Source organism: Abramis brama (genome assembly GCF_963993115.1).
Source record: "Abramis brama genome assembly, chromosome: 4".
Classification (NCBI taxonomy): domain Eukaryota; kingdom Metazoa; phylum Chordata; class Actinopteri; order Cypriniformes; family Leuciscidae; genus Abramis; species Abramis brama.
Window position 1 is genome coordinate 28,990,445 of NC_139966.1, and position 16,321 is coordinate 29,006,765.

Sequence of the window (16,321 nt, forward strand, 5' to 3'; positions counted from 1 at the left end):
CAAAAGCACAAAGAATCGTATGCTCTCCAAACACTCCCACAGCTCTGATCAGTCCGCGTCGCTCCGATGCATCTCGAATCAACAAGATGATCCATCAACAATGGCGGTCGTTGCGTTACTATTGATGCTCATAGCATCCTACATAGGCATCCAAACACAGCGAATCCAACGCGTTCATGCAGCTCGCCGTAACTTGCATAGTCGGAGATTACAATCGAGCTGCTATTAGCTTGATTAGCTGCTATTTAAAATATGGCGGTCACAAGTTTCTGTTCGTCTTGTTGGTCTCGGTATCCCCGCCCCCAGCCCCTGACGCAAGCGGTTCTTACTTCTAGCCCAGCAATGTTTTGGTGCTACTTAAGAACCACTTTTCCTGGTTCAGAGTGCTTTGGGTGTCGAAAAATGAAGAACCAATTTGAAACTAGGCTCTGGCTCCGAACCAGCATCAGCACTGCCTTGGTGGAAGAGAGGTACCTGAGGACCCAGTTCCAGATCGGGGCAACTTTCAACCATCCTATTGACCTGGTGAGAGTCGGGTCCTGATCTGGAACCAAGCCCATCCCCCAAGTCCATTCCAGAGTCTCATCCCATCATGGCCGCCGTTCCAGAGTCTCATCCCAAGATGGCTGCCGTTCCAGAGTCTCGTCCCGAGATGGCCGCCAATCCAGAGTCTCGTCCCAAGATGGCCGCTGCCACACCTGAGCCCTCTGCCAAGACCTCAGTCCTCTCCAAAATCTAGTCCTCGTCCAGAGGTAACTCCAGTCCCCGTTCTCATCCAGAGGTGACTCCGGTCCCTGAGCTACCCATCTGCGAACACAGCCAATGTGGCAGCCAGGGCTCCCTGAACCTCCTGCACCGCCATGGCTCCCTGATCTGCCTGCTCCGCCCTGATCTACCAATCTGCAATGTAAACAAAGGGCAAAGCTGTTTGGCTCCACTCGCCTCCTAGCCAACATTAGTGTTGATAAAGTTTTTACTGTAGCTTTTGTAAACTCTCACTTTTGTAAGACTGTTCATTGCCCCTTAGGAAAATGAACCTTGTTTTTTTTAATGTTTATTCTGATCATTCATTTAAGTACAATCATATAGTATATTTCAGTTTACATATAGTGCTCAATGAAATCACAAAGTGTCTTTACAAATACAGATATGTACAATTACCTAATGTGTTTTAAATATAAATTGTACTTCAGATTTGTTGTTTCAAAGTATAACATTTGTTTTCTCTTTTACAAAAAAAGAAAAAGGAAGAGAAAAAAGACAAAGAAAAAAAGAAAAAGAAATGTAAAAAAAAAGGGTAACCATACATCCAGGGAGAGAACATGTGTCCTAGTTAGACTGCATCCTTAACGTCAAATGACTTGTTATAATCTCAAATGGTTTATGAGAATTATTATTACATAAACATGCAAACATATATTATGAACATATACATTATATATTAATCTTAATCTAAGTATAGCAGCAAAATCTGACCTTCTTTCTGATACTTCCATTTTTCCAGAAAAACATCTTTCTTCAAATTAACAAAAAAAGTGATCTTTTCCATCATATAAATCTCTATGGTCACATCTATCCAGTCATCTATTGTCAGTCTCTCTTGTTTTAACCATCTGCGTGCGACTACCTTCTTACTGGCTGCCAAAAGAACGGCTATCAGGTATTTATTATCTGCTGCTATTATATCTGGCCATACACAACCAAAATACAGTAATTTGCATTCTAGAGGTATGTCTCTTCTAAAAAATATGTTCAAGAGCATCCTGTATTTCTTTCCAATATTCTTGAATATGTAGACATTCCCAAAATATATGGTAACGGTTTGCTTCATTACATCCACAGTTTCTCCAAAATTTTGGAGTGTTATTACTGTATTTGGCCGTTTGTATTGGTGTAATAAAATATCTAATAATGTTTTTCCATCAGTACTCCTTCCAATTTAGTGACCTAGTTGATTTCCACTGAAATTTCCATACAGTTGACCACTCTTCCTCAGTAAAAATGATTCCACTTTCTGTCATCCATTTCTCTTTGATATAATTTGTAGTGTTTTCTCATATTTATTAAACTCTTGTATATCTGAGAAACTATCTTATATCTAATACCTGATGTGTATGCCTTCTTAAGCAAGTCTATCAGTGGATTCAAATTATCTTTGAATTTTCCTTTTTTAAAAATCAAAATAACTTTGAACCTGAAGGTCTGTAAAAATCTTGATTTTCAAGTAAAACCTTTTCCTTTAATACTTGAAAGCTTAAGATTTCACCTTTCTCAATGATTGTGCAAAAAATATGTTATTCCCTTATTTGTCCACAATTTAAATCTGTTATCAAATCAAATCAAATCAAATCAAGTATATTTGTATAGCGCTTTTCACAATACAGATTGTATCAAAGCAGCTTCACAGTATTAAAATAAAATAATACAACAAAGTTTGTTTCTAGTGGAATTTATTGATTGATAGAATAAAATTAAATATCCCCAAAATATCCCCAACTGAGCAAGCCAAAGGCAACAGTGGCAAGGAACCCAAAAAACTCCATCAAGTGACCTAATGGTGTCCTAAAACTCCATCAGGTGACCTAATGGAGAAAAAAAAAAAAAACCTTGGGAGAACCCAGGCTCAGTCGGGGGCCAGTTCTCCTCTGGCATTTATGAACTAGAGGCCGGATTGTAGTTTGAAACTGTGAGATTAACAATATTATATGAATGCCTGGCTGAAAAGATGCGTCTTTAATCTAGTTTTAAACTGGGAGAGCGAGTCCGAGCAACGAACAGTATCAGGAAGGCTATTCCAGAGTTTTGGAGCCAAATGTGAAAATGCTCTCCCTCCTTTGGTTGATCTGGATATCCTAGGTATGACCAAAAGCCTTGAATTTATTGATCTTAAAGAGCGCGATGGATTATAGGGTGATAGAAGATCCGTTAAATAGACTGGAGCTAAGCCGTTTAGGGCTTTATAAGTCAGTAGCAATACCTTATAATTAATACGGAACTTTATAGGTAGCCAATGTAGTGATGATAAAATCGGTGTTATATGATCATATTTTCTTGATCTAGTAAGAACTCTAGCAGCTGCATTTTGGACTAACTGTAGCTTGTTTATTGAGGATGCAGGACAACCGGCTAATAAAGCATTACAGTAATCTAGTCTCGAGGTCATGAATGCATGAACTAACTTTTCTGCATCAGAAACTGATAGCATATTACGCAGCTTAGCAATGTTTCTAAGGTGGAAAAAGGCTGTTTTTGTAACATACGAAATATGATTTTCAAAAGACAGGTTACAATCGAGTATAACACCCAGGTCTTTTACTGTAGAGGATAAAGTAACAGGACATCCTACGATGTCAAAGTTGTATTGTGAGAGGTTCTGTGGGCGGTTTTTTGAACCGATAAGTATTACCTCTGTCTTGTCTGGATTTAATAAAAGAAAATTATGCGTCATCCAATCTTTTATATCTTTAACACACTCTGTCAATTTGGATAATTTAGCGTTTTCATCCGGCCGTGATGAAATATATATTTGAGTGTCATCAGCATAACAATGGAAACTAATTCCATGTTTCCTTATAATATTTCCAAGTGGCATCATATATATTGAGAATAACAGAGGGCCCAACACAGATCCCTGCGGCACTCCATAGTTTACTGGAGTTATGATCGATTTTTCTCCATTTAAATAGACAAAATGGTAGCGGTCAGATAAGGATGATCTAAACCAGCTTAATGCTTGTCCTTGAACACCAGTATAATTTTGTAGTCGATCTAAGAGTATTGTGTGATCTATAGTATCGAACGCAGCACTTAGATCAAGTAAAACTAGTATTGAGATACAGCCTTGGTCAGAAGCTAAGAGTAAATCATTTGTGATTTTAACGAGCACAGTTTCAGTGCTATGATGCGGCCTGAATCCTGACTGAAACTTTTCATAGATATCATTTTCTTGCAAGAAAGAGCCCAGTTGAGTGGACACAACTTTTTCTAGTATTTTAGACATAAAAGGTAGATTTGAAATGGGTCTATAATTTGCTAGATTATTATGATCTAATTATGGTTTCTTAATGAGAGGTTTTATAACTGCCAGTTTAAATGTTCTTGGAACATGACCTAAAGATAAAGATGAGTTAATAATATTGAGGAGAGGCTCTTCCACTACATGTAACACTTCCTTCAGTAGTTTAGTTGGTATAGGATCTAATAAACATGTTGTTGTTTTAGATGAAGTGATAAGTTTATTTAACTCTTTTTGTTCTATAGTTGTAAAGCACTGTAATTGTTCTTGCGGGGGGATAATTGAGGCTGAATTATAAGGTGCGATTGAGGATTGAACGTTTACAATTGTGGTTCTGATGTTTTCTATTTTCTCAGTGAAGAAGTTCATGAAATCATTACTACTAAACTGTAACGGGATATTTTGTTCGGGTGACGTCTGTTTATTTGTTAGTCTAGCCACGGTGTTAAATAAAAACCTAGGATTGTTTTGGTTGTTTTCTATTAGTTTGCGGAGGTGCTCAGCCCTGGCCGCTTTTAGGGCCTTTTTATAACGTGACATACTGTCTTTCCACGCGATTCTAAAGACCTCTAAATTAGTTTGTTTCCATTTACGCTCTAAATTACGGGTTTCTCTCTTTAGAACATGCGTAGTATTATTGTACCATGGTGCTTTAATTTTCTCTCTGACCTTTTTTAATCTAATGGGTGCAACAACATCCAATGTTCTAGAGAGAATGGTGCTCATAGTGCTAGTTAGTTCTTCTAGTTCATCTGTTTGTTTGGGTTCAGGCAGCAGCTGAGACAGATTAGATAAGCAATTTGAGAAATTATCTATGGTGGATGGAAGGATTGTTCTGCCTGGTCGAAAACGCGGCACAGCATGACATATTACAGCAGTACGTAATATCCAAGTTACCAAGTAAAGGTCAGTGACCATCACTTTGTGGAATGATATCTATATCGGTTGGATCGGTTCCATATGATATAATTAAATCGAGTGTGTGATTAAGACGATGAGTTGGTCCGGTGACGTTTTGCTTGACCCCAAAGGAATTTAATAAATCTATAAACGCAGCCCCTAACGCATCATTTGAATTATCTACGTGTATGTTAAAATCTCCAACAATAGGCCTATTTCACAAAAATGGCCGCCGAGACCGGAAGTAGGGTAAACTCTTTTCCGGTGAGAGCGCTAGCAGTAGCAGTCGGAGAACAATGGCGGAGACCAAAAGCAGTCAGACTTGTTGCGCACCTTTTTGTTTCAATTCAAAAAAGAAACAACCTTATTTATCGTTCCACAGCTTTCCTATCGACGATATGTTGAAGAGGCGTTGGATTTGGGCTATACGAAGAGAGGAGGGGCCGACGTTTATAGTCAGGAAAGGCAGCACTTTTGTGTGTTCTAAGCACTTCACGGAGGATGAAGTCCGTGTCAGAGAGTCCGGTCGTAATTATCTTACACCGCAGGCCGTGCCTTCCCGGTTTACATGGAACAACTGGGGAGAAGTTAAATTACGCCAGACATGGATGGCAAAAAGAGGTGTCTGTTGTGTACAGGAGGAAGCAGAAATGGAGAGTGCTGATGTCGCGCTGCTGGTGCAGGAGCACGATTACGACAGTCGCCCTCCCCGGGTGAGTGTAACATGTTGTTATCCAAAAATGAGTGTAGCATATAGTAGCAGTTATGCTAACAGTGGAGCATGTTAGTAAGATGAATGTGTTGTATGTAATTATTTGCAGGGTCTGCTGCAAAAATTTAAAATATAGCTATTAACTTACTGGTAATTTTATGCTGCCTTTACGTTCTATCGCAAACGTCCTAACTTACTTCCCTCTTCTGAAGTCGTGACTTTGAGCTCATGGTGTTCAAATTTTAACTCATCATGTGTTTATTTAAGGAGTCATGCAAAATGTGCAGAATTGGGGAACACCCCACCAGGAACACTTGTGCACATTGACAGGGGACATACATGAGCAAAGATAATTCTAGTTATTAATAAATGTGCAACAATGGAGACAATATGAACAATTGATTAAACAGAACTAAAAAATAAATAAAAAATGGTATGTGAGGCTGTTGGGGTGAATAAAGAATAGTGATGTTCTAACTGTTCTATAACTGCATAAACATGTAATAGCAATTTACCAAATTAATATGATTTTTTTTTTCCTCTGATAATGTCACGGTTGTGAATTCATTGTTTCCTCTGTGTCTCGTGTCATTGTTGTTTACATGTCTGTGAGTTTGCGGGAGTGGGCGTTGTCCCGCTCACGTGTTTGTTCAGTGCTCCAGCTGTTCGCAATCATCTCATTCCCCACCTCAGCTGATTCACATTACCGTTCCCTATTTATACTCACTCATCTCTCCATTCCAGTGTCCATCCGTTGTTTGCTGTTCCTGCGTGAATGTTCGTGTCGTCTTCCGGGTTGTCGTGTCTTCAGTGGATCCCTGTTGTTTCACCGCACCCGAGCACAGATCACCGAGCACCAGCACTCAGCACCGAGCACTAGACCATCGAAGTCCCTGTGTGTCCGAGTCTGAGCGTTTCCCCCTGTGTGGACCGTCCGGAGCTGTTTCCTGTTCGCGAGATCGCGACCGCACCCTGAGAGGAACTTTCTTTCCTGAATTGTCTTATTCTGTGTTTGAGTTCCAATAAATATTGTTCACCTGCAATTGTTTCCAGTATTCTGTCATGACAGATAAAGTGTCATGTTTAACACCAAAAAAAAAGTTTTCTTTTGTTCTCTTTAATTAGGTGCTCTTGATGAGGCACTAGAAAAAATAAAGGAGCTGGAAGAACTGGTGTCAAGGCTTACCATCTCCCGATCTTTGCTGGATAGATGGTGTGTATCTGATGAAGACTTCAGGTATTTCACAAGGTTCTCATCCAAAAACATATTTATGGTTTTCTGGAGATCTATTGAGCCCTCTGCATCCAAGATCGTGTACTGGTCCAAAGCCAAGAGGATTGGAATTTCCACTGCAGAGAAAGAGGTTGTGAAGCCAAGCCCCCAGCGTAAGATGCAACTCATTGATGAGTTTTTCATGTTTTGTTTGCGGGTCGCTGTCTGCCTTAGAGAGAGAGTATTAGCTGAGCTATTTGGAGTGAGCACTTCTACCGTGAGTCGCATTGTTATCAAATGGGCAAACTACTTATACCTTGTGTTGGGATCCATTCAAATATGGATGACCCGTGAACAGGTGAATCGAACAATGCCTGTGAAATTTCAGCAGTACTGCCCAAATGTGAGGGTCATTATTGACTGCACAGAGTTCAGATGTGAGAGCCCAGAGGCAATTACCCTTCACTCTGAAACATTCTCAACCTACAAGAGCCATACCACCTTCAAAGCTTTGATTGGAGTTGCACCCTGTGGTGCAATCACATTTGCATCAAAGCTGTTCACTGGCTCTGTCTCTGATAAGGAGTTGACAAGGCAGTCAGGAATCTTGGACTTGCTGGAGCCAGGTGATGAGGTTATGGCAGACAAGGGCTTTCTCATTGGAAAGCTATTGGAGGTTGTTGGGGCAAAACTAATCATTCCCCCTTTCAAGCACAGAGACCAGTTCAGCAGAGAGGAAACAGAGAGAACCCAGGCCATAGCCAGACTCCGCATCCTTGTGGAACGCGTAATAAGGCGGGTAAAAGAGTACCACATTTGGGATTGCCCAATTCCCCTCACCTTGGCAGGCACAGTGAATCAGATGTGGTCCTGCTGTTGCATGATGGCAAATTATCAGGGTCCTTTAGATTTTGAAGGTGAGGTAAAATACTGGAAAGAGTGAACATGCCAGCCAGGAACATCATCCAAATTTGGTGACGCTGACACATCGACGATGTGAACCAGAGCATGTGAGCGGAGTGGAGCGGGAGCGAGCGGGAGCGGGCGGATCTTGGACAGAGCGCAGAGTGGCATTTTTAAAAGGACGGAGCTTCGCCTTATTTCCCGCTCCAAATTCGCTCCAATTTCGCTCCGCTCACACCACGAGTCTGAAGTATGCTCAGTCAAACCTAAACCAGGATCCATCTGTCTTGCACAGTCATCAACAGTAGACTATTTTCAGTCAAAACTCGGCTCAATAATGGAGTTCAAAAAGTAGGCTACTTCAAAAAGGAAAATGAGAAGTCATACAGGTCAGGTGTACTATTAATATAACTAACTAACAATGATAATGTGGTACAAGAAAACGAATGTGGAGACATCGTTTCAGTCAGCAAAGATTCATTTTGGAATCTCAAAAGACACATGGGGGAAGAAAACGCTGGGAAGAAAACAAAAGGTTAGCAAATTGAATACGGTAACTTGTAACAAAGTGTAAATTAAATATAGCGTAATATTCAAACAAATTCGTTTTTTCATTCAAGTAGACCTAATGGTTCGTTTTATTTAGCCGAATTTGTGTCGTCCGTAATAATATTTATATTATTAGGCCCATTTATTAGTTTAATTTTACAGCAGTTTGTGTGTATGGAAGCTAATTTAAATTTTAATCGTGCGCGTTGCGCAGAAGTTCACTTATCATAATTCTGGCCTTATAGTTAATTTACTTTTAAAAAATGTATCATATTTTTGTTTATATAATTTTTATTTAGATTATTAGGCCCATTTATTCGTTTAATTTTACAGGACTTTTTGTGTAGGCTATTCCTTCTTACATAGGCCTGTAATTTGAAATAAAACATTTCTATTTGAAAAATGTTGTTGTTACTCATTAGTTAAGTCATTTAGTCATTTAGGTAAGGCTGTGGTCTAAGCTAAAAGTGATATACATGTAGATTTTTTTCCTTTTTTGGAGCGAGCGGGGGGCGATTTGAGTGGAGCGCGAAACAAACCTCGCTGAGCGCTGAGCGATAATGAGCGGAGCGGCCTGATGTAGCTTTGAGCGGGGGAGCGGAGGGGTGAACAGTTCCGTGAGCGATGAGCGGAGATTCTCACCGCTCCACTCCGCTCACATGCTCTGATGTGAACACTCTCACACTCACAAACACTCACTCACACACACACACACACACACACACGCACACGCACACACACACAGTTACTGCTTTATTTGCTCATTTGTAATGCTGTTCAGTTCACTGCATTTTGATGTTCATGTCATGTTTTTGTTCTCAATATATAGTATAACTGTACATATCTGTTGTAAAACCATGTAAAATTATCCATGTTATCCCCATAAATGAAATTTAGAAATTTGAGTCTTTTATAAAGTAAATTTTACATAAACTGTTTTTGTATAAAAACCTATTTAAAAAACATTTTTAATTATTTATATATAATGTATATCATAGATCCTCCAAAAACTGCACAAATATGGAGTAAAAACATTAATAAACAGAGTAAAATTACTTTTTGTAAAAAAAAAAAAAAAAAAAACTATTATTCTGTTATAAAAATACATGTTGTTGCCTGGGGACTCTGGAGACCCCAAAGATCACTAGTGTCACCCCAAATGAAAAATGCCAGAGTGTTAAGTTCACATGGCTTCAGACTTTGAGGGTAGCAGCACCAGAGCCACTGAGTTCTACATAAAGTATTTGGCAGCAGTTTGGGGCTGACGATAAAGTAATTAGCTTAATTTGTGGTGTAGATAAAATTAACTTAAATCATTATGAATGATAGTAATTAAATATTAATTCAAACTTGTGTGTATGGTTGTGTGTATGGTCGTGTTGAGGTGAGATTGTGGTGTGTATGGTGTAGGTGTTATGCCACTGAGCTACCAGGAAAGTACAGCAGCAGCCTCAGCAGCAGGAAGGACCGGAGGAGTGACACAAACAGCGAGAGCAGCAGCGGCAGTAAGACATAAAAGACAGCAAGGTAAAGTGAGTAGTAATAAGAATGAATGCAGAGTGAATGACCTTTCCAAGGATCGCCACCTTGACGTGGTGGAAAGGCTTGTGTGTTCCTGATCCCAAGAGTAAGTCATTCTGGTGCTTTTTCCATGGGTTTGGCATGCTCAAGGGTGAGGTTCCAGACTAAGTGCGATCCAAATGGGCAATAACTGACTGAAGGTATGTTTTAAAATATAATTACTTGATTTTGTCTGTCTTGGTCATTTTATAATAAAATATTGTGTGGCTGTCACAAACAAAACGATCCGTAATCAATTTCTGTCAGGCTTGGGAAACATTTTTAAAATAACATTTATCATAAAGCTTAGAAACATACAACATGCATAACTGTGAATAATATAAACGTCTTTGGTTTTGTCACTTTCTTGACTATTTTCGCCCTAGCAAAACATGGATGTATGTACCGAAGTAGAATTCATCAGCTTTAGCCTTGATTTCTTGGATCAGCTCATCATCCCTCCATACTCTCTCCACGGTGAAGTCACTCCTTGTATCCGTCACCAGATCACACCAAGCTAAGCCAGTGACCATCAGCTGACCCTGGACTTGCCAGTGGTAGGTGTGTTTTTTTTAAAGTTTTGCTTGACCCCCAATAATATTGGTGTGTGATGCCTCTCCAATGTCGTTCACATCAGGGCACTTAACCTCTACTAGGCCATAGGGAGGTTCTTCGTTTGGGTCCACCACTTTACCATCTGGACTGGCACCGAGGTGTGGAGCATCGGGGTGGATGATGAGGCCGCATGGAAGAACGTTAACTTCAAACGTCTCAGCATAGCGGCGAAGAACCTCTGGCTCAAGCTCCATTCCTCTACGCATTGCTTTGGTCTGGGGGGCACCTTTAATGATCCGGCCAGCAAGTGTCTTTGCTGTGGACTCTGATCTGACATGAGCAGCTTCATGGAACTTGCTTGCTGTAAGACGGAGGCAACGCATGTTAAACCAGAGTGGGCTTTTGGATTGACCCCTTGTTCCCTCCTCAACGATCCCTGATATCTCAGGGGTCACCTCCAGACTCTGCATATGCAGGAGTTCAGCCCAGCTACCAGGGACAAAATGAAATTGTGGAAGTGTGTATTGTCGGACAGGTAATGGGGGGAATTGTGGAGCATATGGATGAATAAACACATCCTTTGGTATCACAGCTGGACACTGGTAAGACAGCAGTGAACCTTTTGGGATGTCTCCAAATTTAGAGGACACCATGCTTACAGCAGACATTCCATCAATAATTTTGGCTATAAGCGGTTGTGGTCGAAGGGAGATGAGGGATGCTGCTCCAGCAATCATGTCTTTGTCAGGCAAAGGTCCTTAAACAAAAATGTTCATGCTTCAGTGTGTTAATTCTTATCTAATGTGAAGATGTATGTATTAGTATTTGGAGATTACCTCCATATGCTCTGTACAGAGTAGACTGCACACAGCTCCTACCAGAGGCTTTTGGCTTGCGCACTACAAGCTCATCCACTGGTTCAGGAGTGATGCCCTGACAAAACATGTATATATTGCACTTGATTGTAATCTGATTTGCACATCATGCACTTTACGTACATTTTTATTTATTATTAACTGTTGTCAAAATTAAAACTGTTTAGTTGTTTTTTTTTTTTTTTTTTTTGTTACCTGGGTGCGTGGCCTATGCCAGGTCTGCTGTTTGCTTGTGCAAGCAAGGGCAGCTGGAACATTTTTGGTTCCTAATGTACTGTAATGTGCTGTCTGGTAAAGTAGTGCTACCAGGTGGTTGCACAAACTTTTTCCAGCAGCACAAGTACAAGTATAAGCTGCCATTTGAGGTGGATAGTTGGATTCAAGCGTGATCTGAAGAAAGTGATAGAAAGACTCATATATTTCACATCTTCATTTAACCTTTGTGTGTTGTTCATTTAGGGTGTACATTGATTTTTTGGGGGGTCTCTAGAGACACTAAAATATGTTTTTGTAACATGAATTTTTTTTAAACGTAATATCTGCATTAATGTTTTTAGTCTAAAATCTGTTTATTGTTATTTATTTGCCTTAATTTCATTATTTTCATGTTTAGATAAAACAGCAAAGTTAAATTAAATTCACTGGAAAGATGCACAATTCTTAGTTTCATTCATGGTGGTAACATGAAAATGAGCCATAATCTAGTGTAATTCATTATGAATTCTGCACTCTCCTGGACTAAATAACATTGAATTTTTTTTTTTTTTTTTTTAAAGCTACTAGAAATCACACATACAATCAGACATCATTTCAATTTATTTATTGATTTTGTGGGTAAAGATATAGTAAGTGTGAGATTAGTCATCAAGTGTAATGCAATTTTAATGAATGGAACGGTTTTTTAACTGTCTATAGCTGTTGTTGCTATTGATACTGAGACAAGTAATACATTAGAATTTATCTGGTTATCAGAAAATATACCATTCATCATTAGCTAAATCCAGTATGTATTTACCTCAAGCTGATGTGGTTCATCACGCTTTCTTAATGACCTATAACATCTGGCCCTAATTACCACTGTCCCTGCAATAATATTTGAGACTGAAGTGTCCAAATACACACATACACACATGGTTAAAACTGATTTTGTTTTATTACACCTCTTTGAAATGATCAATTAAATCAACAAAAGATAAATTGTAAATTGGCTATCGTAAATATAACATACCTTGGTAATCAAAAATAAATTGCTCAAAAAAGAATTTGTATCCTTTGTCCAATTTTGATCTTTTCACATCTCCCTGAAAACTGTCAACAAAACGGACAACATCTGATATATGTACTTTTGGCAAATACATGAATGACTGAGAGAAAACGCGCTGTTCACAGTCCATTTTAAAAAACGAATGGCGATCGTAGTGGGCGCATAGACAGTATGAGCGGGCGGTGGCGCGACCGGAAGTATCGCTACCCTACTTCCGATCACGGCCGCCATTTTGTGAAATAGGCCTATTAATGCTTTATCCACATTGACCAATAGATCTGAGAGAAAATCTGCAAACTCTTTTAGGAAATCAGCGTAAGGCCCAGGCGGTCTATATACGGTAGCCAAGGCTAGTTATTCTAAAAATTTTGTTCGTCTTTGACAAGGTTAAATAATGTCCAAAACATACTCCGTAGTTTGTGGTTTAAAATGTATGTGTAAATGATGAAAATGAAAACATCCCCGCTTAGCAAATGGTGTCATCCTCTTCTCGAACGGCACGAACGTCATCCAGCGCGAAACACACGCAGAGTGAGAACCCGTTATGAAGTGTTGTGAATCAGCGAAGTTGCTCCAAAGCTGTGTCTCACACTTCTTTCCTTTTGTTCCGATTCCGAAACCATATCGGTGAGTACTAGTCTGGAGTCACTTTTAAGTGTTGTGAATCAACTAAGTTGCTCCAAAGCTGTGTCTCACACTTCTTTCCTTTTACCTAGAGTTGTTCCGATTCCGAAACCATATCGGTGAGTACTGGAGTCAGTATCCTGAATCAACATGGTACACCTATAATAAGTGTTTAGTTTCGGACTATTGTAGTCCAGCGGGTCGCCGCCGCTGTGGAGTAGCACAGGACCTGGGTGACTCGTCCATAGTCATGAACGGAGAGAAGTAGCGCCGGTTACAATGTTCTTCCGCAAGACGCATGCAGTTCTGTTTATTAACTGCTAGAGCGTGAAACAAAAACAGCAGCGCGACAAATAAACTGCGTACCTGTGTAGTGCGTACGTGTGTCTCTGTTGTTAAAGTTTATCGTTAATTTGATACTCATTTTAACAATCGGGAGTCATGTAAACATGACGTCACGTGCGTCTTATCTGGTCAGTCGTCATGGAAACATGAAGCCCTGGCGTTTGGACCAGAGTGAAAACAAACGACATATCACTGTATACCACCAGTATGTGTGAAAACACTCACTGTGGCTTTTTAAATGAATTGTTATTCATTCCTAGATTTATATGTTATTTTTCAGTTGTGGCTGACTATCAAACTAGACAATAAAATAAAGTTTAATGTTTTTCTTTTACTGTATTTATTCATTCCTCACACACAGAGGATTTAACCTGAACCATGCTTAACTCCTGAACTCCTAGCATTACTCTCTCTCTCTCTCTCTCTCTCTCTCTCTCTCTCTGTGTGTGTGTGTGTGTGTGTGTGTGTGTGTGTGTGTGTGTGTAGTGCACGTGTGGCCTGCCAGTGAGCAATGGACATAAGACAGTTCTTTAGAAAAAAAAAAACAGATTCAGGTGAGAGACTAGGAACAGTCCATAATGACCTCTGTCTTGTTTTGTTTTTTATGTTTTTTTGTTCTTCTGAAAAGTGTTAAGCTAAAGTAACAGATAATGCAAACCATTACTTATCTAGGCAATGGTCCCCTGCTTTTTTTTTTATTTATTTTTTTTTTATTTCAAACCCACAATGGAGAATACAGCTTCTCTTGTGAAAGGAATTTGTGATTTAAAAAAGTTTGTAAGCCCAATAATAATAATAATAAAGACATTTAAAATGACACGCCTCTTGTGTGCCTTTTGATCATATCCTTAGAATCTGTAAATGGTCTCCATAACATTTTTGTGACATGACAAACTGACCTCAACTCTCCTGCCTACAATATATTTGTGTATGATTGTCAGTGCCAAGGGAAAGAGAGGGAGAGGGAGATGGAGAAGGAGAAAGCGAAAGGGAAAGGGAAAGGGAGAGCATGCAGGAAGAACCAGGTGATGAAACAACAACAATAAATTGACATATAGTGAATAGTGGCAAGCAAAACAGTAACTACTCATACTCCTATACTAACTTATTGGCATTAAGTAGCCTATATTATTTTACACCACATTTTTTTCATAATAAAGGAGGAGGAAAACAACAGGGAGAGTCCATAAGGGATGAGAGGGAATTGACTAGTGAAAGAAATGAAGAAAGAGAGGGAGTGCAACATGGAGACCACCAAGCCAAAGCAGCAGGGCCAGAAGAGAGCTGTTCAGACTTGGGGGATAAGGACACTGGTCCTAAACAGTTAAAGCTGTCTCAATACCCTCATGCTCAGTTTGGCACACAAAAAAGAGCCTTTCAAGAACAGTGGTTCAAAAGTTTCAGATGGCTGGAATACTCAGCTAGACAAAATGCTGCTTTCTGCTTTCCTTGTAGGGTATTTGGCAAAAATGTCAGAAAGGATGCACTTGTGAATGATGGAGTTATTAACTGGCAAAAGGCACTTAGCAAGTTTCAAAAACATGAAACAACACAGTCACATAAGGACAGTGTGGTTTGTTGGAACAGCTACAAAGCAAACCTGTCAAAAGGGAATGTTGTAGAGCAGATAGAGGGAGCAAGTACCACTGAAATTAGTGAAAGAAGGCAGTACCTAGAGCGTATTATGGCAGTAACCTGCTTCTTGGGAAAGCAAGGCATAGCATTCAGAGGTCACGATGAAACAGATGAGAGTCACAACAAAGGCAATTTCCTAGAGTGCATGTCACTTTTGACCAAATTTGATCCCTTCTTGCAGAGATACACAGCCCCTTCAAACACCACGTATCTCTCATCTGATAGCCAAAATGAGATGATAGAGTGCTGTTCACAAGAAATAACAGAAAATATCATCAGTGAGATAAAGGGAGCAGATATGTATGCCATTATGGCTGATGAGGCCAGGGATGGAAAGACAGAACAGTTGGCACTCTGTGTTAGATACGTGTCTGTTGAGGGTGCCGTCAAAGAAAGGTTCCTAGCCCTTACAGAGGTGTCACAGTTTGATGCTACTTCGATAACAGCTGCAATTGAAAATCAGTTGGTAAAGAAGGGAATTGATCAGTTGAAATGTGTGGCACAGACCTACGATGGGGCAGCTGTCATGAGTGGGGATGTTGGGGGTGTACAAGCCCATTTTAAAAAGAAGCACCCTGAGGCAATTTATGTGCACTGCTATGCACATGAGTTAAATCTTGTTTTATGTCACACATGCAAAGCTGTCTCTGAAGCCACAGAGTTCTTCAACATGCTGGAAAGTCTCCATTCTTTCTTTAGTGTCTCCCTTGTAAACCACCATAAGTTTGTGGACACTCAAAAGAAGTTAGGGTTGCAGCCAAGAGAACTTGTGCAGTTGTCAACTACACGCTGGGCATGCCAGCTTCATTCAGTGACTGCAGTGATTGATCATTTCCCTGCTATCATTGAGTGCCTCTCCACAATCAAGACACCTACAGCAGTTGGATTGAGGGCAAAACTCAGTAAATTCTCCTCAGTGTATTTGCTGATGGTTTTCCACACTCTCCTGTCTGTAACAGCAGGTTTACACAGATACCTACAGAAGGAGACCATTGACATTGCCCAAGCAGTGACATACAAAAATGCAGTGACTGACACCATGAAGCAGAAACGCAGTGATACCACTGCTGCAGATCTGTACTCCAGAACAATAGCTATGTGTGAGGCAAACCAGATAGCAGTAGAATCATCCTCAGGACAGAGGCGGAAGACAAAGAGAATGGATGAATAT